Below are 14,647 nucleotides of genomic sequence, written 5' to 3'. Positions count from 1 at the left end.
ACTGGCCTGTTCAGACAAGAGGATAGAAGGTGGGGAGAAGCAGCAAGTGGGGCTGAAAAGGTGAAAGGAGCAGCATCGTGTGTTTTTGTGTTTGCAAGGGTGGTCCTCAGAGACATTCCCATAGTTGCATACAAATGGCAATGATTTGTGAGCATAGTTTAGCTGAGAAACTTTCTGGTAGACTGTTACAACTGAGGATTCAGTTTCACTTCATACAGCCACCTTTGGGAACTGAATAGATTACTTGGCAAAACACTTCACATCAATATCCACCTGGGAGACAACTTTGAATGCACACCTTAAAGTTGCAATCATTTTCATTTAAAGATCCTTTTATGATTTGTTTTTCCTTATTTTTCAGCTTTGCCAATTTATCATTAACTGCACTTGTCATCGTCACAGTCCAAACTGTGATCACAGACTGATTAATTTCACAGGATTCGTTGATCTGTATTCATATGTATTTGTTTCAAAAGTCCACCTATATGTCATCAATCATGCTGAGAATTTTTGTAGGCTATCTCCATAATTGAGGTAGGCTTTGATTTAAAATTCAAATGGTTTACAACGGCATGAAATATTCAGTGACACTAAGTTTTGGACTGTCTGCATTTGACAGTGTTTCATGCTTCAGTTGTCTTGGTAATTATGAGATAGTAGTCATTATTCAAAGATCAAGTGCATATTCTTTATGGCAGAGATTCAGGTTTTATATATATACAGTAATTATGACTGAAATAAACTTAGCACAGAAACATCATGTTCTCAAAGATGTGTTCATTTCAAAAATAACAAATGCATTCAGTGAAGCTGTACTTGTTATTTTGTGTAAACGGGCATTCATGCCTTTAATCCAAAATACTTCTGTATATATGAACACAAGAAAACTGCAGCATAGTTTAGACCTCCACCTCACAATAAATCATTTACCAGGTTGGGACTTCCTCCACACTCACCCCTTCCCAGAGAAACTTTGGGGAGAGGTCTCCAGGATGTTGCCACAAGGATGAAATCTGCTTTCAGAAGAATCTGAATTACAGAATTGCTCATGGGTCATGGGGAGATTGCCAACTGCTCAGTGCTCTGTTCCCTTTCAACCTGGGTGCTTTGCAGTGCTTTGTAGGCACATATGCAAAAAATAGCTTCCCAATGATAGAGGGTGTTCACACAATCAGTCCTATCCAGATTTGAGAGCTGTGTGCACTCCCAATTTTCAGTTGTGTGGGAGCAAACAACTAGGAAGCAGAAGTGATCGTGTGGGAGACAGGAGCTGGGTAGGACCACTTTTCCTACTATCTTGGTCAAATACTGGGTATAAAAGTTGGGTAGAATGGTGCTCTCCTATGCAGTTCCTGTCTCCCACACAATCACTTCTCTCTCCTCCTACCTAGTTGTTTGTTAGAACATAAGAACATAAGAACAGCCCTGCTGGATCAGGCCCAAGGCCCATCTAGTCCAGCATCCTGTTTCACACAGTGGCCCACCAGATGCCGCTGGAAGCCACAGACAGGAGTTGAGGGCGTGCCCTCTCTCCTGCCATTACTCCACTGCAACTGGTACTCAGAGGCATCCTGCCTTTGAGGCTGGAGGTGGCCCACAGCGCTCTGTATAGTAGCCATTGATAGACCTCTCCTCCATGAAGTCATCCAAACCCCTCTTAAAGCCATCCAGGTTGTTGGCTGTCACCACATCCTGTGGCAGAGAGTTCCACAAGTGGATCACGCATTGTGTGAAAAAGTACTTCCGTTTGTTGGTCCTAGACCTCCTGGCAATCAATTTCATGGAGCGACCCCTGGTTCTAGTGTTGTGTGAGAGGGAAAAGAATTTCTCTCCACTTTCTCCACACCATGCATGATTTTATAGACCTCTATCATGTCTCCAGGCAGTCATCTTTTTTCTAAACTAAAAAGCCCCAGGTGTTGTAGTCTTGCCTTATAAGAAAGGTGCTCTAGGCCCCTGATCATCTTGGTTGCCCTCTTCTGTACCTTCTCCAGTTCAACAATGTCCTTTTAAAGATGTGGTGACCAGAATTGTATGCAGTACTCCAAGTGTGGTCGCACCATAGTTTTGTATAAGGGCATTATAATGTTAGCCGTTTTATTTTCAACCCCCTTTCTAATTATTCCTAGCATGGAATTTGCCTTTTTCACAGCTGCCGCACATTGAGTCGACACTTTCAACGAGCTGTCTGCCACGACCCCAAGATCCCTCTCCTGGTCCGTCACTGACAGCTCGGATCCCATCAGCATATACTTGAAGTTGAGGTTTTTCGTACCAATGTGTATCACTTTACACTTGCTAACATTGAACCACATTTGCCATTTTGTCGCCCACTCCCCCAGTCTGGAGAGATCCTTTTGGAGCTCCTCACAATCCATTTTGGATTTCACTACCCAGAAGAGTTTGGTATCATCTGCAAATTTGGCCACCTCGTTGCTTACCCCTGCTTCTAGATCATTTATGAATAAATTAAAAAGCACCGGTCCCAGTACAGATCCCTGGGCGACCCCACTTCTTACTTCCCTCCATTGTGAAAACTCTCCATTTATACCTACCCTCTGTTTCCTGTCTTTCAACCAGTTAGCAATCCACACGTGTACTTGTCCCTTTATCCCATGACATCTAAGTTTCCTCAGGAGTCTTTGATGAGGAACTTTGTCAAAAGCTTTTTGGAAGTCCAGGTAGACTATGTCAGCTGGATCACCTTGATCCACACACTCATTGACACTCTCAAAGAAGTCCAAAAGGTTGGTGAGGCAAGATTTACCTTTGCGGAAGCCATGCTGGCTCACTCCCAGCAGGGCCTGGTCTTCTAGGTGTTTTATAATTTTATCCTTGACGATGCTTTCCATTAATTTGCCTGGAATGGACGTTAGGCTAACTGGCCTGTAATTTCCTGGATCACCCCTGGATCCTTTTTTGAAAATCGGTGTTACATTTGCTACTCTCCAGTCCTCTGGTACAGAGCCCGATTTCAGGGATAAGTTAAATATTTTAGCAAGGAGGTCGGCAATTTCACATTTGTTCCCACACAACTGAAAATTGGGAGTGCACACTAGGGATGTGCATTGAACCGGTTTGGAGGTCCTTTAGGTTCAAAGAACCAGCAGTTCCGCCAATTCAATGGCGGGGTGTGTGTAGCTTAAGAGCAGGGGATGGTGCACTTACCCCTCCCGCCGCTTTCCCCCTGCTGGCATCCGTTTTTTTAAAAGCCCATTGGGCGGCAGCATACAGAACCGTGGCGGGGAAGCTCGAAGGTGGCGGGGGTGCTGCTTTAAGAGCGAGGGAGGGTGCACTTACCCCTCCCACTGCTTTTCCCCTGCCAGCATCTGTTTTTTAAAAAGCCCATCGGGGCGGGAGCGTACCTCCTTGCCGCCCCATTGCCCCCATTTTCTGGATATGACCGGAAGTCTCTGACGTACCTGCGTGTGCCAGAAAAGGTCCGTGCACATTGCGCCCTCACAGGTGCACACAGGTGTGTCGGAGACTTCCAGTCATATCTGGAAAATGGGGGCAATGAGGAGGCAGGGAGGTATGCTACCGCCCTGATGGGCTTTCTAAAAAATGGATGCCAGCAGGGGGAAAGTGATGAAAGGGGTAAGTACACCCTCCCCCACTCTTAAAGTAGTACCCCCGCTGCCTTCGAGCCTCCCCGACACGGTTCCGTGCACATCCCTAGTGCACACAGCTGCCAAACCTGTGTCCCACCCAGTTTTTGGTTGTTTGAACAGCCTCACATAGTTCTGAGAGTTGACTGATGACATTAGTAAGTACCAAGCTGAGATGTGTGTGTACTCTCCATGGTACAAACATTTGAGCTAGTTCTATGACTCCTTCAGTGCCACTTACAGCACATGGATGGCTTATTTTCCTTCTCCATCAGGGGACAAGTACTTGAAGGATCCCATTCCAAGTACTTCCTCTTGTATTGCTAAAAAAAAAGTACCAGGAAAAGTTAGGATAAAACCGCTGAAGAGCAATCTCAAAAAGAGCTACCACTGGGGATTGAAAAGAAGGAAAACCAACGTCCATTCTAGTCCAGTATTCTGCTGGTCATTTGTTCTCATCCACAGGTGCAGATTCCATTAAGGTTCCATTGTCCAGGCCCTTCAAAACCCTTCAGCTAAGCCCAGGGATGTAGCTAGGGGAGTGGGGTCCGTGTTCACCCCTCTCTGTGGTGGCCCCTCAGAGTGAGGAGGATAACGAAGAAAATAGGGAGGGGTGGAGCTGGGGGGCCCTCAGGATCTCGGAGGCCCGGGTTCTTTGAACCCATTCGCTCAATTATAGCTACACCCCTGGCTGAAGGGGCAGCAGATAGCTCCAGCAGTAATTGCAGCACTGCACCCATTAGGATCGAGTCTTATGATTACTCATATATGTGTCAGAAGTGGCTGGTACGGGCACTGCTGGGGGCAGTGGAGAGAGGCATCTTTAAGCATAAATTAGTAGGTGCTTTCCTCTGCTCCAGACACACCTGCAAGGTGCTCTGAGCAGCAGCGTACCACCCAGCATTCCCTGTGGCAGGGGATCGGCTCTGCCACTCACCTGCTGAGCCGATCCCCAGCCGGCAGCCAGGTGAGTGGCAGAGCTGATCTGCTAGTGCTGGGTGGTGCACTGCTGCTTGGAGGAAATCACCTTCTAATTTATACTTAAAGGTGCCTCTCACTGCTGCCCCCGACAGCGTCCACACCAGCTGCTACTGATATGTATGGATGCTGTAAACTGATTTATGTTACAATCCTAGTAAAGACTGCTGATACAAGCTGTATAGGAATGCTGGGCAAGAGCTACATACAGTTTCTCCTCAAGCATCCAGATCTGGCCACTGTCATAGATTAGATAGTGGATAGGGGTATCCTGTGTTTAATTTAAATAATGGGTGATATTGGGTTCAAGCCTGCCTTTGTGGAAGGCAATTCTGGTTCCACCAACCACCAGTTCCCAGCAAGCACATGCTTGCGGCAAGAACTACAAGTTATGCTCCTGGCATGTTGTGTGAACCTGCCAAAGTTGGATTGCTAAGCAGCAGTTCTCTTGCCACCTTAAATCTGTAACCAAGATCTGAAGTGGCATGGCAGATGTCAGGTGGTGGAAGGAAGTGCTGCTGGGCAACCTGACATTGTTGGGTTCACATGACACACCAGAACTTGAGAGTCACGCTGGGGGTGCACACTTGCTGGGAACTGGTGGTTGCTGGAACTGGACTTGCTGCCATTACATTTGAAGCCACCCATTGTAATAATAGTGTGACTCAGAATAGAAGCCAAAAATGTTTCACAAGTGATGGTAGATAGGGAAACAGTTCTAGGGAACACCACATAAAAGAAACTTAAGAGCAGTAGCCACTTTAGACTCTCATAAGAGTTTCTTAGTTCAGGTAAAAGTTCTTTGTCACACAATCTACTTTCTTCTCTGCATAATTTGTAAAGTTTGCAACAGCAAATATTACAAGCACTCTATGTGCTCAAAGGGCACTCTCCCTTAAATTGTTACTGCAGATGTTTCTAGGCTGTGCAATTTTTAAAAATTGATTCTTGGGCTAATTAAGCACATGAATGACCATGGATTCAACACAGTAAACCGGTTGTGGTTTTGCAGTATTATTGAATGAATAACCTATTCCTATATTCCCTTTTTAAGCCTACTTTCCTTAAGGAAAGTAAGCTTATGAGATCACCCAGCAGTGTGTGTGTGTGTGTGTGTGTGTGTGTGTGTGTGTGTGTGTGTGTGTGTGAGAGAGAGAGAGAGAGAGAGAGAGAGAGAGAGAGAGAGAGGAGAGAGACCCTATCAACTTCACAATGCCCGGTCTGATATGAACCAAATTGAGTACAGTTATAGGGACACATGGGGACATCTCAACAGCATAGTTTGTGATGATGTCATCTACCCCAGCTCAAGCTGGTGGACAAGTAAAAGTCCGAGGCACAAGTGGGTCAGGTTGTGGCCCGCCTAACTGATTTGATCCAAATTTGGTACAGCTGTAGTGAATGACACATAGAGGTGCCTCAATGGTTTAGTTTGTGATGATATTATCCACCACAGTTCAAGATGGTGAATGTGTGAACATTTAAGGCTGAAATGGGCTAACTTGTGAACTACCTAACTGATTTTAACAAAATTTGGAACATTTGTAGGGACACATAGGGGCACTTCAATGGCATCATTGTGGTGATGTCATCCACCCCAATTCAAGATGGCAGATGCATGAACATTTGTGATGCAAGTGGGATAACCTGTGAACCACCTAACCAATTTGAACCAAATTTGCTACAGCTGTAGGGATACATAGGAAAGCCTCAATAGAGGATTTTGTAATGATGTCATCCACTCTACTTTAAGATGGCGGAAGCATGAACCTTTGAGGCAGAAGTAGGATAATTTGTGAAGCTGGTAATTATTATTTAAGATTATAGTGAAAGGAAAGTAGGCAGATTAGTTCTTGACAGAAGTCCTTGTACTGTATTCCATTTGCTCTGTACTGTGATAACAAAAAAATCCCCCCCGAACTCTCTAGTATATTTGATTGCTTTTTTTTTAACCTTGTAGGAGTCACCAAGCAGTCCTCAGGCTACAACACAATCATGTCTAGGTGTAGAAAGGTCCCTGAGGGCATATTAGGAAAGGAGAAGCCAATAATGGATTAGAAAACAGACTGAGTGAGTGAGATGTACATTAAAGTCTCAGTCATTACTATAGCAATGGGCAACACAGAACTGTGTGCTTAAAATCTTTCAATACAATCTGTATTCATTATTGTGTAGAGAGAGGCTACGATAAAGAGACACTGTTTAACAATGGAGAATACCTCTCCTTGACATGCAGTCAATAAATGGATTTAGATGTCCAGATGAGGAGCATCCAATGTGATGTAACGTACTTAGGACAGACCTACATTTAACAGAAACTTCCATTCCATTTTAATTATGTTTCCTTATGACTTTAAATGAACAGCCACTGCCATTATTGCATAATTACTGCCTTCAGGTATAAGAATTCCATTATTAACTTGCTGCTCAGGAGTTCATAGTGGCCATGACAACTATGGACATATCCCAATTAGGGATTTAGATATGGGATTGGTATATGGTAGTTGTGTGCAAACAGGTTCAGCTCGACTGTTTAGGGTCGAACCAAACCACCCCCTGTTTGGTCCGACTTCGTTCCAAACCCAACTGGGCGTTCCAAACGCCCAAACCCAACTGGGCGTTCGCAATTCCCCCCCTAAAAAAAATTATCACTTACCCCCTCTGGGGGACTTCCTCTAGGTGGCAGGGGGTCCATGGGGTTACCCCTCCCCTTGCCACTCTCTCCTTGCCACACAGAGGCCCATTGCGCAGGCGCAGCAGCCTCCAAAATGGCCACCATGCCAGAGGGAGGAGGCCCAAATGGGCCGAAGAGCCGGCCGAATGGCCAGTTCAGGTGGCAAGGAGGCCGGCAGGGGGAGGGGTCACACACACACACACACACACACAACCAAAAGCCTGGCAAAATAGATAGGTTTTCAAGAGCTTCTTAAAGGACAGAAGAGAGGGGGCATTACGATTCTCAAGAGGCAGGGTGTTCCATAAGGAGGGGGCTGCAACAGAGAAGGCCCTCCCACAAGCCCGGGCCCCACGTACCTCCCCTGGGCCTGGAACTCTGAGAATGCCCACATGAGACGACCTCACAGGGTGGGTCGAAGCTGGATGGGAGATGCGGTCCAGAAAGTACAAAGGCGCCAAACCCTGAAGGGTTTTATAGGTGATAACCAGCACCTTGAATTTGACCTAGAAGAGAACCGGCAGCCGATGTGGTTACATTCCTGGTAAGGCATGCAAAGAAGGCCACCTGCAGGCAGCCACCAAAGGGGGCTGGGCTTTCGGGGTGGGACTGAGGGCTGAGGGGAGGTTATATTGCAGGGGAGGGGTGGAGGTCTGTTATAGAGGTTGCTGGTCTTTTATTTTTATTGGGTTATGCCAGGCCTTTTTGCAGGTATGTGTTTGGGCTCTCTTGAGTGGGATGGTGCTGGGGAGTGGGGTGCGTCCAGCAGTTCTGGGGCAGCTATTACTGCAGTGGTGGGGAGTAGAAGAATTGGGGCTGGCTGTTACAGGGGAAGGGAAATCAGTAATTTAGTAACTGTTCCCACTTCCAGCTGCCCTGTCTACTCTCAGGTCTCGGGGAGCAGCTCCAACTACCCACAGAGTCTGGCCTTGCTCCTCTGCAGAGCCAGGTCAGTTCAGAAAAAGACTTTAATTGTCCATGATTTGATCGTAGATGAGGGAGTTGACCAGGCATGTATAACTGAGACCTGGATGGGGGAAGCTAGTGGTCCAATGTGGACTCAGCTTCTTCCATCAGGTTACTCTGTTGTGGAGCAGTCTAGGGGAAGTGAGGGGGCGGGCGGGTGGAGTGGCTGTGGTCCATAAGAATACCATCTCCCTTACCAGGGACCCTGTGAGACAGTTGACTTATATTGAGTGTGTATTTTTGAGGCTGGGAACTAGGGATAGATTGGGAATTCTGTTGGTGTTCCATCCAGCCCTCTGCCCAACTGACTACCTAACTGAGCTGACAGAGCTGGTTGCGGAGTTGGTGTTGGAGGCTCCTAGACTTTTGGTGCTGGGGGACTTCAATATCCACTTTGGGGCTAGCTTGTCTGGTGTGGCTCAGGAGTTCATAGTGGCCATGACAACTATGGGCTTATCGCAATTAGTTTCTGAACCAAACCATGTTGCTAGCCACACACTTGATTTGGTCTTCTGTTCTGATCAGGGGGGTGTTCCATGGGTGGGGGATCCGGTGGTTTCCCCACTGTCATGGACAGACCACTACCTAGCTAAGATTGGTTTCACAGCCACAATTCACCCCTGCAGGGGTGGTGGACCTATTAGGATAGTCTGTCCAAAAAGGCTACTGGACCCAGTAGGATTCCAAAAAACCTTGCAAGGTGAGAAGTTGGTGCAGCCGGTGATTCTGTTGATGCCTTGGTGGAAACCTGGAATAGGGAACTTACCAGGGTAGTAGATATTATTGCTCCTAAGCATCCCTTCCGACCTGCTTCTAAAATGGCCCCTTGGTACACTAAGGAGTTGCGGGGGCTGAAGCAGCTGGGTAGGCAACTGGAACACAAGTGGAGGAGAAATCTGCTCAAATCTGACAGGATATAACATAGGAACCATTTGAAGACTTATGCGGTAGCGGTGCGTGCAGCAAAAAAAAAAAAAAGATTTTGGTCTGTGCACATTGCGTCTGCAGATTCACATTCAGCAGAGCTATCCCGGGTTGTGAGGAGTTTAATTTATGCTCCTATTTCAAATCAGTTCCCGGAACCATTCTGCTGAGACGCTTATAGTGGGTTCTTTGTGGACAAAATCTCCGGTATTCGGGCCAACTTGGACTCCACTATTTCTGCAGGGTCAATGAAGCGGGAGTCCAGCAATCAGTCTTGCAATATTAGATTGGATTTCTTTCAATCTGTGACTCCTGAGGATGTGGACAAGCTGCTTGGGGCGGTGTGGCCTACCATTTGTTCTCCGGATCCTTGCCCAACTTGGCTGCTTCTGTCTAGTAGGGAGATTGTTGGAGGTGGCCTAGTTAATATCATAAATGCATTGCTGAGGGATGGTAGGGTGTCTCCATGTTTGAAGAAGGCAATGGTTAGACCGCTTCTTAAGAAGCCTTTCCTGGACCCCTCAGAGATAGATAGTTATAGGCCAGTCTCCAATCTCCCTTGGTTGGGCAAGGTGATTGAGAGGGTGGTGGCCAACCAGCTCCAGGTGCTTTTGGAGGAAACTGATTATCTAGACCCATTTCAAACTGACTTTAGAGCTGGCTATGGGGTTGAGACAACCTTAGTCAGCCTGATGGATGACTTCTACTGGGGAATCGGCAGAGGGAGTGTGACTCTGCTGGTCCTCTTGGATCTTTCAGCAGTGTTCAATACCATCAATCATAGTATCCTTCTGGATCGCCTGGGGGAGTTGGGGATAGTGGGCACTGCTTTTGCTCCTATCTCTCAGGTAGATTCCAGATGGTGGAGCTTGGTGACAGTTGCTCCTCAAAACAGGAGGTGTTATATGGAGTCCCTCAGGGCTCCATTCTGTCACCAACGCTTTTTAATATCTACATGAAACTGCTGGGTGAGGTCATCAGGAGTTTTGGTGCTGGGTGTTATCAGTATGCTGATGACACCCAAATCTACTTCTTCTTTCATCTTCATCATCAGGAAATGACATTCATTCCCTAAATGCCTGCCTACAGGCAGTAATGGGCTGGATGAGGGATGACAAATTAAAGTTGATTCCAAGCAAGACAGAGGTGCTCATTGTAGAGGCTCAGAATTTGAGGGATGAGTGAGAGCTTCCTGTGCTGGATGGGCTTACACTCCCCCCAGAAGAAGCAAGTATACAGATTGGGAGTACTCCTGGACTCAGGCCTTACCCTGGTATCTCAGGTGGAGCCGATGACCAGGAGTGCTTTATATCAGCTTCGGCTGATTCAACAGCTGCATCCATTCCTTGGAGAGGATGATCTCAAAACAGTGGTGCATCAGCTGGTAACCTCCAGGCTTGACTATCGCAATTTGCTCTACGTGGGACTGCCCTTGTACGCAGTTTGGAATCTTCAGTTAGTTCAAAATGCGGCACCCAGATTGTTCTCTGGGGTAACCTGGAGAGACCATATTATGCCTGTTTAAAAACAGTTGCACTGGCTGCCAATATGTTTCTGGGCAAAATACAAAGTGCTGGTTATTACTTTTAAAGCCCTGAATGACTTAGGTCCGAGTTACCTTAGAGAGTGCCTTCTTCTACATGACCCCCAATGCACATTAAGCTCATCTGAAGAGATCTGTCTCCAGTTATCACTGGTGTCTCTGGTGCCGACTCAAAGGCGGGCCTTCTCTGTAGCTGCTCCTGGGCATGACCAGGATTGGGCTGATGTGTTCCTAGAACTAGTTACTGTGGCTGAGACTCAGCATGCCTGCATGGTAGCTCTGTTCCCACCGGTTTCATGCCTTAGCATGAAGACAGCACTGCAAGGAGGCATCATGTCCGGTTTCAGGCACCACTGCTAACAGGCTCCTCGCCGGCTATTGCATCCCAGCTGTTTATGTTTGGTTTGCTATCCTGTGGCTATCCTGAGCATGTCTAACTTGTCCTTTTAATTTTAATAGAACTTCCTTGAGTAAATTTAGTAAGGATGTCAGCCAATGTATATAGCAGTTTGAACAATTGATCTCATATATTGTACTGGACAAAATGAGGGTAATCCATGGGTGGTTTATTTGTCAACCTCCACCTGGAAAAGGTTGAATTTACAGATCCTTCTACTCTCTGTAATCAGCGGTGGCCACAGGGGGTCTCTGCCATCTCCCCCTCCCCCCCGCTGGCCTCCCATTCTAAAAAAAGCAGGTCCAGCCCATTTCCGGGCCATTCCTATGGTGGCGGTGGCCATTTTGGAGGCCGCCACCACACATGCCCAATCGCAGAGAACCTCCAGTGGCCACTGCGGCTGACCCAGACCTGGCAGTGAGTGTTACAAGTTTTTAAACTTTTTTTTTTAAAGTAGAACCCCTGAACTGGCTTGGAGCCAGCTCGGGGGGGGTCGCCTCAAGGTCAAGCTGAACCAGGTTGCTCAACCTTGAGCTTGTTCGCACATTCTTACCTTGGCCAGCATCTCTGTTGAAGCTCTAGTGATTTCTTGGAACAGAGAGCACACCTGGGCAGTTGACACAATCTTCTAAGTGCCTTTTCTCTCTTGCCAGAGTTCAACCTTATTGATATTATTTGTATTGTGCAAATTACAAAACGAAAAAGTATTTTTAAAATACACGTCTGCTATGCCCATCCACTTTATGTTGTAAACAGAGATGTGTGAAACTGTTTAATATTATAAACAGAGATGTGTGAAACCCTTCTGAGCATTTTCTCTAGTTTTCATGAAACTCTTTAGGTTTCCTCAGAATTCCTCAGATGTTTTGCCCAAATGGGAATCTCTAGTTGAAGTTAATTGCAATCTAGTGATGTGAATCCCTCTCAGAAATGCCACTCATTACAGCAAAATCTTGCTAGTTTCTCTTAAAATTATTTGGCTGTTTTGCCTAATATGAGCCCTTGTTAACTCAATTTTTCATAATGTTGTCTGTAGCCAGAAAGATAAAACCAAGCCCTGACTCACAAATACTTAGCATTTTAATGCTGCATTTCTGAACTATCTGCAACCTTTTTATTGTGCTCAAAATGTCTGAGTTATTCTGAGATTATTTTTTATTTCCAATGAGCATTTTGACATTTTACAGGGCAGATATCTTGATGGTAAAACTTGCATATTGTTCCTAAAAAAAACCATTGAAACAGAAGAACACTTGTTTTATTCAAATACTCATGAACATATTTGTAAACTAATGATGATAAAAAGCATACACTTTATATGAAACTTACTATTAAGTTTCCCACTATAGTTGTTTTTACTGCCATGACAGTACTAAGTATCTCAATTAGAATATGATTAAATATATGAAGCAATGAAATGGAAGATGATAATCAGAAATATATAAATCCAGCCTGTAGTGTACTGAACATGACTACTCCGTCATCTAACCTTCAGATCTCTACACAGACTTAGGTTGACTTGAGACAGAAGTTTTGAGCTTATTTAACAGGAAATAAGATTCACTGATCTCAGATGGGCCTACTTTTAAATAAGAGTGAGTTCACGTGACCTCCAGGAAGGAAAGAGAGCTTCCCAGAGAGTGAATGCTCTTACATGAGCTGGACATTTCACTCATTTCATGTCATCTGAACCCACCAATGTTGGATTGCCAATGTCAGATTGCCTCCCATCAGCCAACATCAGCAGCCTGCATTTCAATGTGGGTGGAGGATGCTGGGTGGCACAGTGAACCCACATTGGCAACCCCACATTGGCAGGTTCAGATGACATGAAATGCAGGCAACTTCCAGCTCATGACAGGAGCATGTGCTTGCCCAAAAAACCAGGTTCCCTCCACCTTTCTTTCTGGTAATTGTGTGAACCCATTCTCAATATGCTTAGAGCCTGCAAATCCTTATTGTAACTGACCATGTGGCAAAAAAATTAGTTTGGTCCCTCAGCCTGCCTTTTAGTTTGCCAGTCACCACACGATGAAGATGGTTGTTGTTTTTAAAGTGCCATAGAAGTAGCTTTATCAGTGCAAAGCTGATATTGTGAACCACCCAAGGACTTTTTTTGTATGGGGTGGTATATAAATGTATGAAAGAAAGAAAGAAAGAAAGAAAGAAAGAAAGAAAGAAAGAAAGAAAGAAAGAAAGAAAGAAAGCTACACACCTAATGGTTTGCATGAGATGTTTACATTAAATTGCAATTTGCAGGCAGCTCAGTCGGATGAATCCTCTCTGGTTGCATCACATGAGTTTTGGAACTACACAAACACATACTTCATTGAGCAATGCAGTAGTTATGCATATTTTTTTATATGCATTTTTCATTTTTTGCAGAGATGTACAAAGGAAAACAAACAAGAAACAACATCAGATAGAACTCCGCTCAGAAACAAACAATGAAATAATATTTACATTTTTACTTTGTTTCAACTCTGTATTTCCTTTACATTTAGAATATCTGTAAATACAATTATAAAATTTTAAAAAAATACTTTCAACCATTCAGGTCTTGTATAAGCAGGTTTTTAAGCATATGCTTGGTAGAAGTTGAACCATTAAAAGTTCAGGTTCATTAGCATTTAAAAAAAAATTCCAGTTGCAAAGCAGTTTGGTAAGCAGTTCAGACACTTTGAATTGGTTTAGGTACATTTAATACAGAATAATATCAGAAACCTTTGCTTAGAATGCAACTCTGTAACATGAATAAAATGATTATATTTTAGTTTTGGTGAGTTTTTTACACTATTTTTGAATTTTTAAAAGGGTTTTACTAACAAGATACATACCACAGGATAAAAAACAGTAAATAAATTATAATAATCATACAGTAGAAAGTAGAACACCTCGTTATTGTGAGGCGTTCCTCACATTTAACTGTGAACTGTTTACCGCCTTTTAGCAATTCAGTTCAGAAGCTTCATACGTACATCACAGGGAAGTTTCATAGGTGCCTTTCATAGGTGCACTGCAGCTGCTTTCACAGTGTATAAATGGTTTGGGAGCACAATAAAGTAAAAGTATTGTTGCTGCCAATGTCTTCTGGCCACAAACATAAAGCTCTGGTGGTTCAAAATATGTCATCAACTATAGTGATATATGTATTGAATGACTGGGAGAATGAGGTGCTTTGATACTGAGAAGAGCGGCCGTTGACCCTCCTGTGTGCTATCCATACCTTTACAAAAATAATATTTGTCAGATTCTAGTGTATTCAAAATGTGATGCAATTTTGATATTGCCATGCCAATCAAATGAGTTAATTGCAGGGTTTTTCCAGGTACAGTTAAATACATAATTCAATAGTTTGGAGTTTTGTTTCATTTTGCAAAGTTAGCAAGATTGATGCATGATGTTTTCAAACCTGACTTTTTGACCAATTATTCTCAGAAGTACTAATATCTTTCTTGTGTTCAGCTACAATTTTTTTTAACATAGCCTGTACTTGTAGCATTTAACACACACACACACACTCACACACACATGCACAAGCACAATCTTTTTAGAGG

The 14,647-nt window shown here is 44.6% G+C and overlaps 1 protein-coding gene across 2 annotated transcripts in view; it reads left to right on the top strand.

Moving 5' to 3' along the window:
• The window catches only part of SLC9A9 (solute carrier family 9 member A9), a 455,942-nt gene that overhangs the window by 98,563 nt on the left and 342,732 nt on the right, over positions 1-14,647 (top strand). The window lies entirely within an intron of this gene.

The sequence above is a fragment of the Hemicordylus capensis genome, chromosome 3, assembly GCF_027244095.1.
Source record: "Hemicordylus capensis ecotype Gifberg chromosome 3, rHemCap1.1.pri, whole genome shotgun sequence".
NCBI lineage: Eukaryota > Metazoa > Chordata > Lepidosauria > Squamata > Cordylidae > Hemicordylus > Hemicordylus capensis.
Note: the sequence above shows the minus strand (reverse complement) of the source record. Positions and strands in the feature narration are given on the sequence as shown.